The 14,514-nt window shown below is 44.2% G+C and overlaps 1 pseudogene; it reads right to left on the bottom strand.

Moving 5' to 3' along the window:
• LOC125031185 overlaps window positions 1–11,216 on the bottom strand; it is a 40,766-nt pseudogene extending 29,550 nt beyond the window's left edge.
• Window positions 11,217–14,514: the final 3,298 nt, after the last annotated feature.

The raw sequence follows: 14,514 nt of genomic DNA, 5'->3' as shown, positions 1-14,514 counted from the left end.
TATCGGCTGTCTTCGAGACTGAGTGCCAAGTATAAACCACCGAAAAAAAAATAAAGAAAATAGACGTGGTACAGAATCTAGCATTATGCAAATATTCCAGGAATATCTGATATGGATAAACAATAAAGTATATAATGGACTGTCTCGAAGACAGGTTACACATAGGGTGCCAGTACACTATACATTATGTACAGGATGCAGTTTTGGAAGCAAAGCCAGTTTCATTTCAAATCTCTCTCTCTCTCTCTCTCTCTCTCTCTCTCTCTCTCTCTCTCTCTCTCTCTCTCTCTCTCTCTCTCTCTCTCTCTCTCTCTCTCTCTCTCTCTCTCTCTTCTCTCTCCCTCTCATTCCCCTCCTAGAATCAGTTCCGAGTCAAGAGATTCGAAACAAACACTTCCTTTTCCCTTTCTCCGAATTACGTAATTACACGTTGGTGTCTCTTTGTCCTCCCTTTATCACACCTTTCTTCCTCTTCCTCCTTTATCAACCCTTTCCTCCCCTCTCCCTCCTTTATCAACCCTTCCCCCCCTCTCCCTCCTTTATCAACTTCCTACTCTCCTTTCTTTATCACACCTTTCTTCCTCTCCCTCCTTTATCAACCCCTTCCTCCTCTCCCTCCTTTATCAACCCCTTCCTCCATCTCCCTCCTTTATCAATCCCTTCCTCCTCTCCCTCCTTTATCAACCCTTTCCTCCATCTCCCTCTTTTATCAACTCCCTCCCCCTCTCCCTCCTTAATCAACCCCTTCCTCCATCTCCCTTCTTTATCAACCCTTTCCTCCTCTCCCTCCTTTATCAACCTTTCCCCCCTTCTCCCTCCTTTATCAACCCCTCACCCCTCTCCCTCCTTTATCAACCCCTTCCTCCATCTCCCTCCTTTATCAACCCCTTCCCCCCTCTCCCTCCTTTATCAACCTTTCCCCCCTTATCCCTCCGTTATCAACCCCTCACCCCTCTCCCTCCTTTATCAACCCCTTCCCCCCTCTCCCTCCTTTATCAACCCCTTCCTCCTCTCCCTCCTTTATCAACCCCTTCCTCCTCTCCCTCCTTTATCAACCCTTTCCTCCATCTCCCTCTTTTATCAACCCCATCTCTCCCTTCTCCCTCAAGAGTCAACACCATGGAAAGGAGCCGGTCTTGCTGAGCACAAACAATTACCTTGTTACAGACACCAACCCCTTCGTTTCTCGCTCGTTACTCGAGGGTCTGAATTTCGCTGTGGATGGTGGTCCCCTAATGGCGATTATGGTGATGGTGGTTGTGTGGATAGCGGTTGTTTGTGTGGATAGTGGTTTGTTTGTGTGGATAGGGATTGTTTGTGTGGATAGCGGTTGTTTGTGTGGATAGGGGTTGTTTGTGTGGATACCGGTTGTTTGGGTGGATAGTTGTTTGTGTGGATAGTGGTTGTTTGTGTGGATAGTGGTTTGTTTGTGTGGATAGCGGTTGTTTGTGTGGATAGGGGTTGTTTGTGTGGATACCGGTTGTTTGGGTGGATAGTTGTTTGTGTGGATAGTGGTTGTTTGTGTGGATAGTGGTTTGTTTGTGTGGATAGCGGTTGTTTGTGTGGATAGGGGTTGTTTGTGTGGATAACGGTTGTTTGGGTGGATAGTGGTTGTTTGTGTGGATACCGGTTGTTTGTGTGAATAGTGGTTGTTTGTGTGGATATCGGTTGTTTGTGTGGGTGTTAGTCTAGTGTGAGCATGTGTGTGTTAGTGTGGATCGTGGTTGTGTGTGTTTGTGTGTGTGTGTTAGTGTTAGTGTTAGTGTTAGTACTAATGTGAGTGCGTATAAGTGTATACATTATGTATGACTGTATGTGTGTCGCTTGTCTATATGCCATAAGCAACGCACTCCAGGCTAACGAGAGTGTAAAAAGGAAATGATGTTGCATTGTGTTATATTGTTTGCACATCCAGCAGCGGGACGCCACACCCCCCTCTGACACATGTGTATTCAGACATCATGGCGTCGTTGAACAGTACGGACACGGGAGCATTATACAAACACGGATATACATACATACATACATACCATGCGTACATATATACATATAAATATATGTAAATACATGCACGTACACATGCACACACACACACACACACACACAAACACATTAAATACATACATAAATACGCCTACATATATTCCGACATATATACGTACGTACACATGTACATGCAACGACAATCATGCAGTCACACACAACTTAAGAAAAACACTCACATACGCACATTCAATCAAACAACAGACACGGAAACGCAATTTGCTCTCCCTCTCTCTCTCTCTCTCTCTCTCTCTCTCTCTCTCTCTCTCTATCTATCTATCTATCTATCTATCTATATATCTCTCTTTCCTCTTTCTTTCTATCTCACACACACACACACACACACACACACACACACACACACGCACACACACACAAACAACAAACAAGCAAATAAACAAAAATCCCTCACACACACACAAACAAACCGAAACGAACTCACCCCCCCCCCCCTACACGCGCACAAACAAACAAACACACACACAAACCCTCACAAACCCTCGCACACTTTAATCCTACACCAATTACGAACATTAAAAGAAAATCTCGACGTCGTATAAAAGGATTCCACGAACATTCCGGGAATAGAAAGACGTGTTGCAGGAGAGCCGATGGAGAACCTAGTGAGCTCGATCCTCAAGGGCGGTCTCTCTCGGTCTCCGTCTCTCTCTCTCTCGGTCTCCGTCTCTCTCTCTCTCTCTCTCTCTCTCTCTCTCTCTCTCTCTCTCTCTCTCTCTCTCTCTCTCTCTCTCTCTCTCTCTCTCTCTCTCTCGCTCTCTCTCTCTCCTTCTTCTTCTTCTTTTTTATTCTTTCTCTCTCTTTCTCTTTCTGTCTCTGTATCTGTTTCTCTTATTCTGTCTCTCTTTTTATTATTGTTTTTCTCTCTCGGTCTGTTTCTGTCCCTCCCTCCATCCCTCTCCCTCTCTCTCCCTCCATCCCTCTCCCTCTCTCTCCCTCTATCCCTCTCTCTCTCTCTTCATCCCCTTCCCTCTCTCTTCCCCCACCTCTCTCCCTCCCTTTCTCTCCATCCCTCTCTCTCTTTCTCTCCCTCTCTTTCTCCTCAAGGGCAGGGACGAACCCTGTCACGAGCTGTTTACTTGAGAAAGCTATGAAGAGATGATGTCGCTGTTGTTGTTTTTTTTCCCGGCGTGATGAGAGTGGTGTGTGTGTGTGTGTGTGTGTGTGTGTGTGTGTACTCATTTCTCTCTCTCTCTCTCTCTCTCTCTCTCTCTCTCTCTCTCTCTCTCTCTCTCTCTCTCTCTCTCTCTCTCTCTCTCTAACTCTCTTTATATATATATATATATATATATCTGTCTATCTATCTGTCTATCTCCCTGCTTCTCAATATCTAAACATATCTTTCCTCCTACTCTCCTTAAATATATCTATCTCTATAAGTAGCCCGTTGTCTCCACTTGTAATATGGAGGGGGAGAGGGGGAGAGGGGAAGAGTGGGAGAAGGGGAGAGTGGGAGGGGAGGAGGGGGGAGAAGGGGTCATGACAAAGGCGGAAAAAAAATGAACGCAAGGGAACAAAGAAAGCATTCTCTGTCTCCAAGCATTGATCAATGTGCAATACGTGCTTCGGGTCACGTGATGCCTAATGCATGTGGAGAAACGACTGACTATTTATTTGTTTTATTTTCTTATCTATTTTACGATAAGAATGATCCTATTGGGAGGCAATATTCATTTTGACTACTGGCGCTACTATTACTACAATTATAATACAAATAATAATAATAATAATAATAACGATGATAATGATGGTGATGATGATTATGTTGATGGTGATGTTAAAGATATCGACTATTATGGAAATGATAATCACGATAATAACGTTGATAATGATAATATCGATAGTAATGATCATGGCAACAGCGAAAAACACAACATTATTGTATCACCAAAGCCATTATCTCAATCTTTCCCATCAGTAACACTTATTTACCATTTGTATACATCAGACACAACGCAAAAAGAAAAAAGAAAAAAAAAAACTCTAAAATAACCAAAGCGTTTACGTCATAACTGCTACAATTTCTGCACGATCTTCAGCATTAAGTACAACGAATATAAACTTATTCAGCGTAAACGATTCGGAAAAAAAGAAACAGAGGAAACGCTGTTACCATTTTCTTTTTCTCGAAACTGATAAGAAAACGGGACCGGCAAACATGTCCGGGAATTCCATGCTTTTTAACCTCAACTTTCTCGTCCTTATGCTTTAAAAACAACTGCAATATGCTTCGCTCTCGGCACATTTTATCTGACTTTTAAAACGATGGTATAACGATAATTCCCAAGACTGAAAACGATAACAAAATGACTCGCAAACCTGAAAACGATGAAAAATTAACAACTGATAACAACGCAATAGTCTCGCAAGGGTACAAGTTAAGAACAAAATAACACAAACTCTTGAAAAAAAAAGTAACAACGCCCCCCCCCCCCCCCCGCCACCCTCCCCAGGGTGGAATTTAAGGAGCGAGGAGGAGGAAGGACCCTAGCAACTTACTGAAGACAAAGCAACTTACTTAAGAGAAAGCAACTTTCTTAAGACAAAGCAACTTTCTTAAATCAAAGCAACTTTCCTAAGACAAAGCAACTTTCTTAAGACAAAGCAACTTTCCTAAGACAAAGCAACTTTCTTAAGACAAAGCAACTTTCTTAAATCAAAGCAACTTTCCTAAGACAAAGCAACTTTCTTAAGACAAAGCAACTTTCTTAAATCAAAGCAACTTTCCTAAGACAAAGAAGCTTTCCTAAGACAAATCAACTTTTTTAAGACAAAGCAACTTACTTAAGACAGAGCAACTTACTTACGACAAATCAACTTATATAAGACAAAGCAACATATTTAAGACAAAGCAACTTACTCAAGATAAAGGAACTTTCTTAGGACAAAGCAACTTACTTAAGACAGAGCAACTTAAGACAAAGCAACTTTCCTAAGACAAAGCAACTTACTTAAGACAAAGCAACTTACTTAAGACAAAGCAACTTACTTAAGACAAAGAAACTTACTTAACAAAAAGCAACTTACTCAAGATAAAGCAACTTACTCAAGACAAAGCAACTTAAGACAAAGCAACTTACTCAAGACAAAGCAACTTGCTTAAGACAAAGCAACTTGCTCAAGATAAAGCAACTTACTTAAAACAAAGCAACTTATGACAAAGCAACTTTCTTAAGACAAAGCAACTTTCTTAAGACAAAGCATCTTACTCAAGACAAACAAGTGAGACCCCCGGCCGCTTCCCTTCGGCCACCAAGCACTCCTCAGGGAACGAGGTCTGGCCCAAAGAGCTTAAGGGTTAGCCTGGAGTCAATCGGAAGGAGGTTGCCACGAAATAACCCCGATATTTAGGCTGTCCTATTTTCCTGCCTGTTTTATTGATTCGTTTGATTTCTTTCGATTTCCCTTTTTGTTTTGTTTTTGTGTGTGCCATTCTTTCGACTTCTCTATCTGTAATTCTCTCTTTCTCTGTGTATGAATCTGTGTGTTATTGATCTCTCTCTCTCTCTCTCTCTCTCTCTCTCTCTCTCTTTCTCTCTCTCTTTCTCTCTCTCTTTCTCTCTCTCTTTCTCTTTCTCTTTCTCTTTCTCTTTCTCTCTCTCTCTCTCTATCTATCTATCCGTCTGTCTATCTCTGTTTAACTATATATTTATTATCTAGCTATCTATCTCCTCTCACTATCTTTCTCTTTCAATACCATCTCCTTCCTTTAGCTGCGTATACCCTAAGATGAAGCTAAAAAAAAAAAAAAAAAAAAAGTTAATAGGCCTGCATTTCCTCAGCTTCTGCTTGCACGAACATCCTCGCATTTATATATCCTCGAATTTATTTAACATTATTTTATCTCGCATTATTATTACTTTTATTGTTTTATTATTCTGTCTCATTATTATTACTTTATCTATTATTGTGATTATGAGGTCTATTTATACACTCAGAAGAGGGGATGGTAGGAAGGGAGAGAAGGGGGACGTGGAGAGGGGAAGGAAGGAGGGAATAACGTAGAGAGGGGTGGAAGGGAGGGGAGGAGAAGGATTGACGTAGGAAGAGGAGGAGAGGGGATAGTGTCGGACACGCAGGAGGAGAGGAGGGTTGGTGTAGAGAGGGGAGGAGGGGGAGAGGGGAAAGGAATGACGTAGAAAGAGGGGGAGGGAATGTAATGACGTAGAGAAGAGAGGAGGAAAATTAAATGACGTAGAGAGAGGGAGAGGGGGATAGTGAAGGGAGGGAGAGGGGAAGGGAATGGCGTAGAGAGAGGGAGGGCAGAGTGAAGTAGGTAAGGGGAAGGGGGAGGGGAGAGAAGCCACCGTGTGTCAAGGGTCATGAGATCTGGAGATGACTGGGTGTTATGTAACATTCTGCAGTGTGTGCATAGAGATTTCTTCCGGTGTGTTTTGCCGATGTTAGTTGTGTTAGTGTGTGTGTATGTGTGTATGTGTGTGTTTTAATGTTAAATATATATACATATATATATATATATATATATATATATATATAGAGAGAGAGAGAGAGAGAGAGAGAGAGAGAGAGAGAGAGAGAGAGAAAGAGAGATTTATGTATCAATATTTGCTAAAGTTTTGCGTTGTGCATGTAAGCAGAAGTGTGTATATTTCTGCAATGTAGCACACAAGAGCTCCTGTTACTCTTAAGCAGTACAGTCGTGGTTTCTTCCTATGATGTGACAGAACACTGGTGTTTAGTGTCATTCTCATTTTTGCTTGACTTTTCGCCGGTCTGTATACCAGCTTTGGTCTATTTTGGGTCCACTTCTCCTTCAGTTCGTTTTCTTTCCTTTCTACTCTTCGTGTTTTTTTATCTCTTTTTTTAATAGTTGAGCACAGCGTTCCTTTGCTTAGGACGTGATTGCGCTCACTCCCAAAAGGCACTCGAAGAAGACCCCAATTTCCTAGGTCAATTGACACAAATCTCTCTCTCGAGTCGGGACAACCATCACTAATACCAAGGAACCAGTAGAGTCGACGATCCCGCTGAGGAACCCGAGCATTTTCAGCTCTGGGGACTGAGCTCCTTACGGCTCTTATCTCCACTTGCCTCGGGATCCTTGCATCAACTCATGGCTCTCGGCATCTCAGGTTTTACTTGGGTTGACAGACTCTGATATATCTTGAATGAGTCTCTTATGGTTTTGCTTGGCATGCAGAATCGCCCTCTCGGCACTCGATCTTTGCTTCGGGAGATGCACAGTTGGGAGGAGCGACTTACAAGGAGAAATATTAAGCTTGAATATTGCCAGAGTTGGTGGGGGCCTATCGTGCCGGCATATGGGGCGACATCTGTTGAGTAAATCATCACTTTAGCTGGGGCGAGTTGCTGAATTTTGATTGGTTGGAAAGATAAGTTTTTATTTTTTTATTTTTCTAACAGGCCGAGACAACTTCTCGTTCGCTGAAAGGGCCTTCTTTTTCTGTGTGTGAACCAACGATGATATCCGAGTTTCTGACTGGTCGAGAAGCAACGAATCTAATGAGAAAGATTATCAAATACATCATTTATTTTCTCCCACTACTCTTCTCCTCCTCTTTGTTTATCTTTTCCCACGTCAAGTTTTAATGATATCGGGTCTCGCAGACGTCCCGGGAGAACTTAGTAGGTTTCTTCTCTTGTGAAACCACCGGGGGAGGGTGTGTGGGGAAAGGAATGTCCGGTCTGTGAGACGAGGAGGGGGGGGTCGTTGTCGATTGATTAATGGGGGGAGGGGAAGAGGAGGGGGTCGTGGTCGATTGGTTGATGGAGAGAGGGGAAGGGAAGAGGAGGAGAAGGCCTCGTCGATTGCTTGATGGGGGAGGGGAAGAGGGGGAGGGGGTTGTTGTCGATTGATTAGTGGGGGGAGGGGGAGCGGGGTTGTCGTCGATTGGTTGAGAGAGGAGGATGTGAGTGGGCGTGGTCTTTTGATTGGTTGGGGACGGACAGGGAAGGGGTAGGGCGTACAGTATGGGGTTAATAGTGGATGAGTGCCGAGGTGAAGGTCCTGGTGTTGGTGGCAACTAGGCTGGCTGTGGCATGGGGCATAGGGCATGGGTGGACTGGGCATTTGTCGCGGTTATGCTGCACAGAAACTGCCCTTCCCGAACAGCTTGGGTGAAAACTCACACACGCATATATATACACATATACAAATACATACACCAACTATATATATGTGTGTGGTGTGTGTGTATGGTTATGTGTGTGTATTGCAAATAGAACAACGAATAAGAAAATACACGATATGCCGAAGGCCTTTTCGCTTTATTGCTTCCTCAGGGAATGTTTGTATGTGTGTGTGTGTGTGTGTGTGTGTGTGTGTGTGTGTGTGTGTGTGTGTGTGTGTGTGTGTGTGTGTGTGCATTTACCTATTATATATCCACATTACTCTAGCAAATCAAATTTGTGTTAAGCAAATCATTACAAATGGGTAGCAATCCGTTTTGGTAAATGATTGTTTGTTACTCTGAATGGACAGGATCCCAAATATGCAGCCATAATCTGTGTCAAATTTGAGTAAGGATTTAAATGCACGAAAATGATAAAACTGGGCCACCATGTTACGCCGTTCGTATAACCTGTGTGTCGAGGTTTTGGGAAAAGGGTAAGCAAATGTCCGATTCACAGGCGTGGTTTTTTTTTTTTTTCAATGGACAAGTAAAGATTATGAGGTTGTTTTGTGTGGCACTATTATAGACAAGCAAAACGTATGCTAAACGGTGACACACACACACACACACACACACACACACACACACATTCACACACTCACACACACACACACACACACACACACACACACACACACACACACACACACACACACACACACACACACACAGACACACACACACACACACATTTATGAAAATATATGTTCCCACACACACATACACAATCACATATATGTTTTCTTAACCACACTTCTGCATAACAAGATCATACATACACACATCATGGTTCCTGATTCATATGCAAATGAACTTTCATCTACATATAAAAAAGACACTGTCCTCTATACACAAGAGCCATTCTAATTTCGGCATATGAATGGTGAAGTCAGCTGGTGTACAGACACATGAAGCTAGATCACATGGTGTGTTCACCCCTTACCAGGATTTCAACAAGCTGCTCTGCAATTTGCATTTTTTTTTTTTTTTTTTTTTTTTTTTTTGTTCTGTGGCTATTTTTAAACTCCTTGTAATCTTTAATAATAACGTTCGTCATCTTCATATGTTGGCTCATTCATACAGATATATATTAGAGTCCTTTGTTGTCGCTTGGTATTGTGTAAACATTGCAAGTATACAGAGTTTAACAAGCTGATGTTTACCCACTTTAAAAAGGTGTGTGTGTGTGTGTGTGTGTGTGTGTGTGTGTGTGTGTGTGTGTGTGTGTGTGTGTGTGTGTGTGTGTGTGTGTGTGTGTGTGTGTGTGTGCACGTATGTTTATGCGTTTCAAAAAAACAAAACATTGGCATTAACTCATGCGGGAAAAAACACTGGTATGTAAACAGAGTAAAGTAAGTCATTTCACGTGGCTTCGTATCAGACATGCTGGTTCATCCCGACAACGACTTGTATGTCACGTAAGTTCTTAACATGAGACGCATTTTTGGCTTAAACACTTATCTTATAAAGTTTTTTTTCGCTTTCTCTTTCTCTTTCTTTTTATCGGTCTCTAACCCTAACTCTGATCTCTCTCTCTCTCTCTCTCTCTCTCTCTCTCTCTCTCTCTCTCTCTCTCTCTCTCTCTCTCTCTCTCTCTCTCTTCTTCTTCTTCTTCTTCTTCTTCTTCTTCCTCTTCCCCTTCAATTTATCTTCCTCTTTATCTCCCTTTTATTTCTATCAAATATATAAAACATCCATTGTACAATTCCACACACACACACGCACATGCACACGCACACGCACACGCACTCGCACACGCACACGCACACGCACACACACACATACAGCCATACACACACACACACCGAACTTTTAACCCAACGCTCGAATTCGTTTTTTTTTTTAATTTTCTATCAGCCCTTACAAGGCCACGACGCGCCAGTCACTGGTACTCCAGGTACTGCTCTGTCATGCGTGACCTCCCAGTACCAGGGGTCTGTGGTTGGGACGATAGCGGGGGAGGGGGGGGAGAGAGACGCACATGGGATTGTGTGTGGGGCGTGAGGTTAACAGACGGATGGAGTTTAGAGGCGTTTCTGTGTTCTCTTTAAGACTATGGGACCACTTTTTTTAACGTGGTTTAAGGTACGGTTTCGTTGCTGTCTTGTGTGTCTCTGAGGTGGGTATGAACGCTATGGACGTATATATTCGGATGTTTAAAGGCATGGAATACGAATGGTAAAAATGCATCTATGGACGTGCAAACACACATTATAATAGTTTCGCATGCACTTATACAAATACAAACACACATCTGGGCGCACGCACACAGCACACGCTCGCACACATACGCAAATAAAAGAGGCGTCGCACCAACACCACACTCACGACCCAGTAAACACAGAGCGTGACCGGACAGCACAAAGCAGCTCCTCAACTCGCAACTTTAAATAACTCATTGCTCTGTCCAAAACACTTTAACCTGGTTTTTAAACGTAATTAGGATGTTGACGCAGGTGTTCGGACCATTACACGTGGAAATAATAATGAATTTAAATGCAGTCTGTAGCAATTTTGACAACTGAAACCACATGGTGTGACAGTCCAAGTGATGATTTTTCTCGAGAATTGGGACATGTCACGACACCACAATTGTCACGGTGTCTGGCCATAAATCACTTCTAGGGTCTAGAAACAGAGGCATGCTTAAAGAAAGTGTATTCTATATAGATCACCGATAATGCGTGCACGAAAATCAACCGCTGGCACCTCACCTAGGACAACAGGACGCGCGGTAGGTTTAAAATCCACGATAGCATTGCGCGCTGCAGGTGTGACGTTCCATCCTTATTACCTAGCACTGCGGAGCTGCACTTTGTCACCAGGGAACGCAACACACTTATCAACACTCACACTTCCCTCCCTGCCTCTCCAGCGCGCCCTCGCCGCTCTCGAAAAGGAATTAATTCAGTCGAAGAAGAAAAGCGAGAGAGGAGGTCGCGCGCGTCTTCGGGAGGCTGGGGAAGGAGTCACCAGCGCGCGTCCTGCGAGCTTTGAAGTGAGCCCAGGCGAGGCTCTGCCCTCATGCCCTCCCCATACCCTTGCCCCCTCCCCCCTCTCCCTCAAGCCGCCTCCCCACCCACCCGGCTCTTGTGCGGTCACCACATACCACATTTTCCTAGCATTTCTTTTATGATCGCAAAGCCCTTTCCCCTCATACTACGTGGCTTTGGAAGGCCACGGAGGGTGGTTGCAGTGCCCGGGGACGTGCACGCGGACGTCCAGAGCGGCTTGGGGGAACGAGACGCCGCCAAGCCGTGATTCTACGGCGATTCGACAACATTTCGACCGTTGCGGATGGGGTCACGTGATTGCCCCAGGCGGTCAGTCCGAGGAGATGAGAGAGAGGCTGCGATGAACGCGGAGATGACGAGGAGGAGGGGGAGGAAATGGGCTTACGCAAGAAGCCCGATCAAAAAATAGAACCCGCCTCCAAAGAAGGACATAAGAGCACATTTATGTCATCTCCCGAGAAGACTAAAATCGTGAACGTCTTTCTCTCTCTCTCTCTCTCTATCTGTCTATCTATCTATCTCTATCTATCTCTATCTGTCTCTCTCTCTCTCTCTCTCTCTCTCTCTCTCTCTCTCTCTCTCTCTCTCTCTCTCTCTCTCTCTCTCTCTCTCTCTCTCTCTCTCTCTCTCTCTCTCTCTCTCTCTCTATCTATCTCTCTCTCTCTCTCTCTCTCTCTCTCTCTCTCGCTCTCTCTCTCTCTCTCTCTCTCTCTCTCTCTCTCTCTCTCTCTCTCTCTCTCTCTCTCTCTCTCCAAGCGTAAAAAATAACCAGATCTAAAAGCAATTAGCGTTATCGAATGCAAACTGCACCACCCCGAGTCACTAATGAGCGTCGAGGTGGGCGCTAAGAAACGATGCGGTAATGTAATGAGCAGCAAAAAGCAGATGACCACAGGTAAAGCGGCGTCAAGATGATCGTTTGAGACCGCACCGAGGTTTCCGAGGTGGGGGAAGTGGGGAGGGGGGGTGACTAATGAGTCTGCCCCCCACCATTCCAGCCTTAGACGGGGGATGGAATAAGTGGGGGGGCGGGGCGGTTAGAGGAGGAAGGGAGACTACTATGGGGGCGCATGATAGGCCTATATCTCCTATTTTGAGACAATAAACCTACCCCAAAACTTATGAGACAAAAGATAATTGTTCAGATACACCAAATATATATAAAAAAAAATCAAATTGATTTACCCCAAATTCCCCACACGTAGTCTACTAAAGATCACAAAAAGAAAACAAATAAGTTCACCAAGAAGCGAAGCACGTTATACCTCAATCCATCCTATAACAACGGCGTTCCTCTTAAAATCGTCCCAGCTTCATTTTGACCTTGCACGCCAGAAACCCAAGCGTTGGTGACCGCGCTGAGCTTATCCGTTGAACGCAGTGCCTACAGGACGCCAAACTCTAAGTCTAAGACCCATTCTTTGACTCACCTTCGTATCCTTTAGTCTTAAAAAATAAAAATAAAAACATCGGCGCCTCTGTTGTCTTGTGAATCACATGATAATAACCAAAGCAAAAAGAGCGGATCACCCTAATGATTGTTACTAAGCCGGTACTAATCCTTCAAACGGTTGTATTCGAGTAAGCGCTTGGGGAAGGTGGTGGTGGGGGAGAAGGAGGGGGAGGGGGAGGGGGGGGGAGCGCGTATGGGAGGGGCGTAGACGGTAGATGACGCAACCTGTACGAGTGGAAGGTAACGTCTAACAACATCTACTCCACTGGTAGGTCCACCCTCGTAACGAACCTCTGCACACTTCTAATTAACTGTTGATAACAGAACATCCATTGAATCACGTGTATATTTACACATACACACACACACACACACACACACACACACACACACACACACACACACACACACACACACACACACACACACACACACACACACACACACACACACACACACGCACAGATATATATATATATATATATATATATATATATATATATATATACATATACAGAGAAGAAAATCAATGTACAGAGGCATATAACAAAACGAAAGAGAGAGAGAGATAGACAGAGACAGACAGAGAGAAGAAACAACATAATCAATAAAACACGAGAATAAGATTTTTAAAAATAATAATCTTAAAGGAATAGAAAGAGACCCGAAGCACTATAAGATCTTCCAGGTGCAAGCAACAGCCTGGAAGAGGTCAAAAGGTCAAAGGTTACAAGGCAGATAAAATACACTCATGATAAACGAGGTAATAAATCGAAAACACAGAGAAAGGAAGGGAAAGCGAAACGAAATGTGTCAGAGGATTTCATGAGGGGCGTCTTGAGGTAGGAGGGAGAAGGGAAGAGGGTTGATAAAGGAGGGAGAAGGGGAAAGGGTTAATAAATGAGGGAGAAAGGGAAAGGGTTGATAAAGGAGGGAGAAGGAGGCAGGATTGATGAAGGAGGCAGAGGGTTAATAAAGGAGGGAGAAGGGAAGAGGGTTGATAAAGGAGGGAGAAGGGAAGAGGGTTGATAAAGGAGGGAGAAGGGGAGAGGGTTGATAAAGGAGGGAGAAGGGAAGAGGGTTGATAAAGGAGGGAGAAGGGGAGAGGGTTGATAAAGGAGGGAGAAGGGGAAAGGGTTAATAAATGAGGGAGAAAGGGAAAGGGTTGATAAAGGAGGGAGAAAGGGAAAGGGTTGATAAAGGAGGGAGAAAGGGAAAGGGTTGATAAAGGAGGGAGAAGGGAAGAGGGTTGATAAAGGAGGGAGAAAGGGAAAGGGTTGATAAAGGAGGGAGAAAGGGAAAGGGTTGATAAAGGAGGGAGAAAGGGAAAGGGTTGATAAAGGAGGGAGAAGGGAAGAGGGTTGATAAAGGAGGGAGAAGGGAAGAGGGTTGATAAAGGAGGGAGAAGGGGAAAGGGTTGATAAAGGAGGGAGAAGGGGAGAGGGTTGATAAAGGAGGGAGAAGGGAAGAGGGTTGATAAAGTAGGGAGAAGGGGAAAGGGTTAATAAAGGAGGGAGAAGGGGAGAGGGTTGATAAAGGAGGGAGAAGGGGAGAGGGTTGATAAAGGAGGGAGAAGGGAAGAGGGTTGATAAAGGAGGGAGAAGGGAAGAGGGTTGATAAAGGAGGGAGAAGGGGAGAGGGTTGATAAAGGAGGGAGAAGGGGAGAGGGTTGATAAAGGAGGGAGAAAGGGAAGAGGGTTGATAAAGGAGGGAGAAGGGAAGAGGGTTGATAAAGGAGGGAGAAGGGAAGAGGGTTGATAAAGGAGGGAGAAGGGAAGAGGGTTGATAAAGGAGGGAGAAGGGAAGAGGGTTGATAAAGGAGGGAGAAGGG

The sequence above is a fragment of the Penaeus chinensis genome, chromosome 2, assembly GCF_019202785.1.
Source record: "Penaeus chinensis breed Huanghai No. 1 chromosome 2, ASM1920278v2, whole genome shotgun sequence".
NCBI lineage: Eukaryota > Metazoa > Arthropoda > Malacostraca > Decapoda > Penaeidae > Penaeus > Penaeus chinensis.
This window is presented reverse-complemented; position numbering and strand designations above follow the sequence as displayed.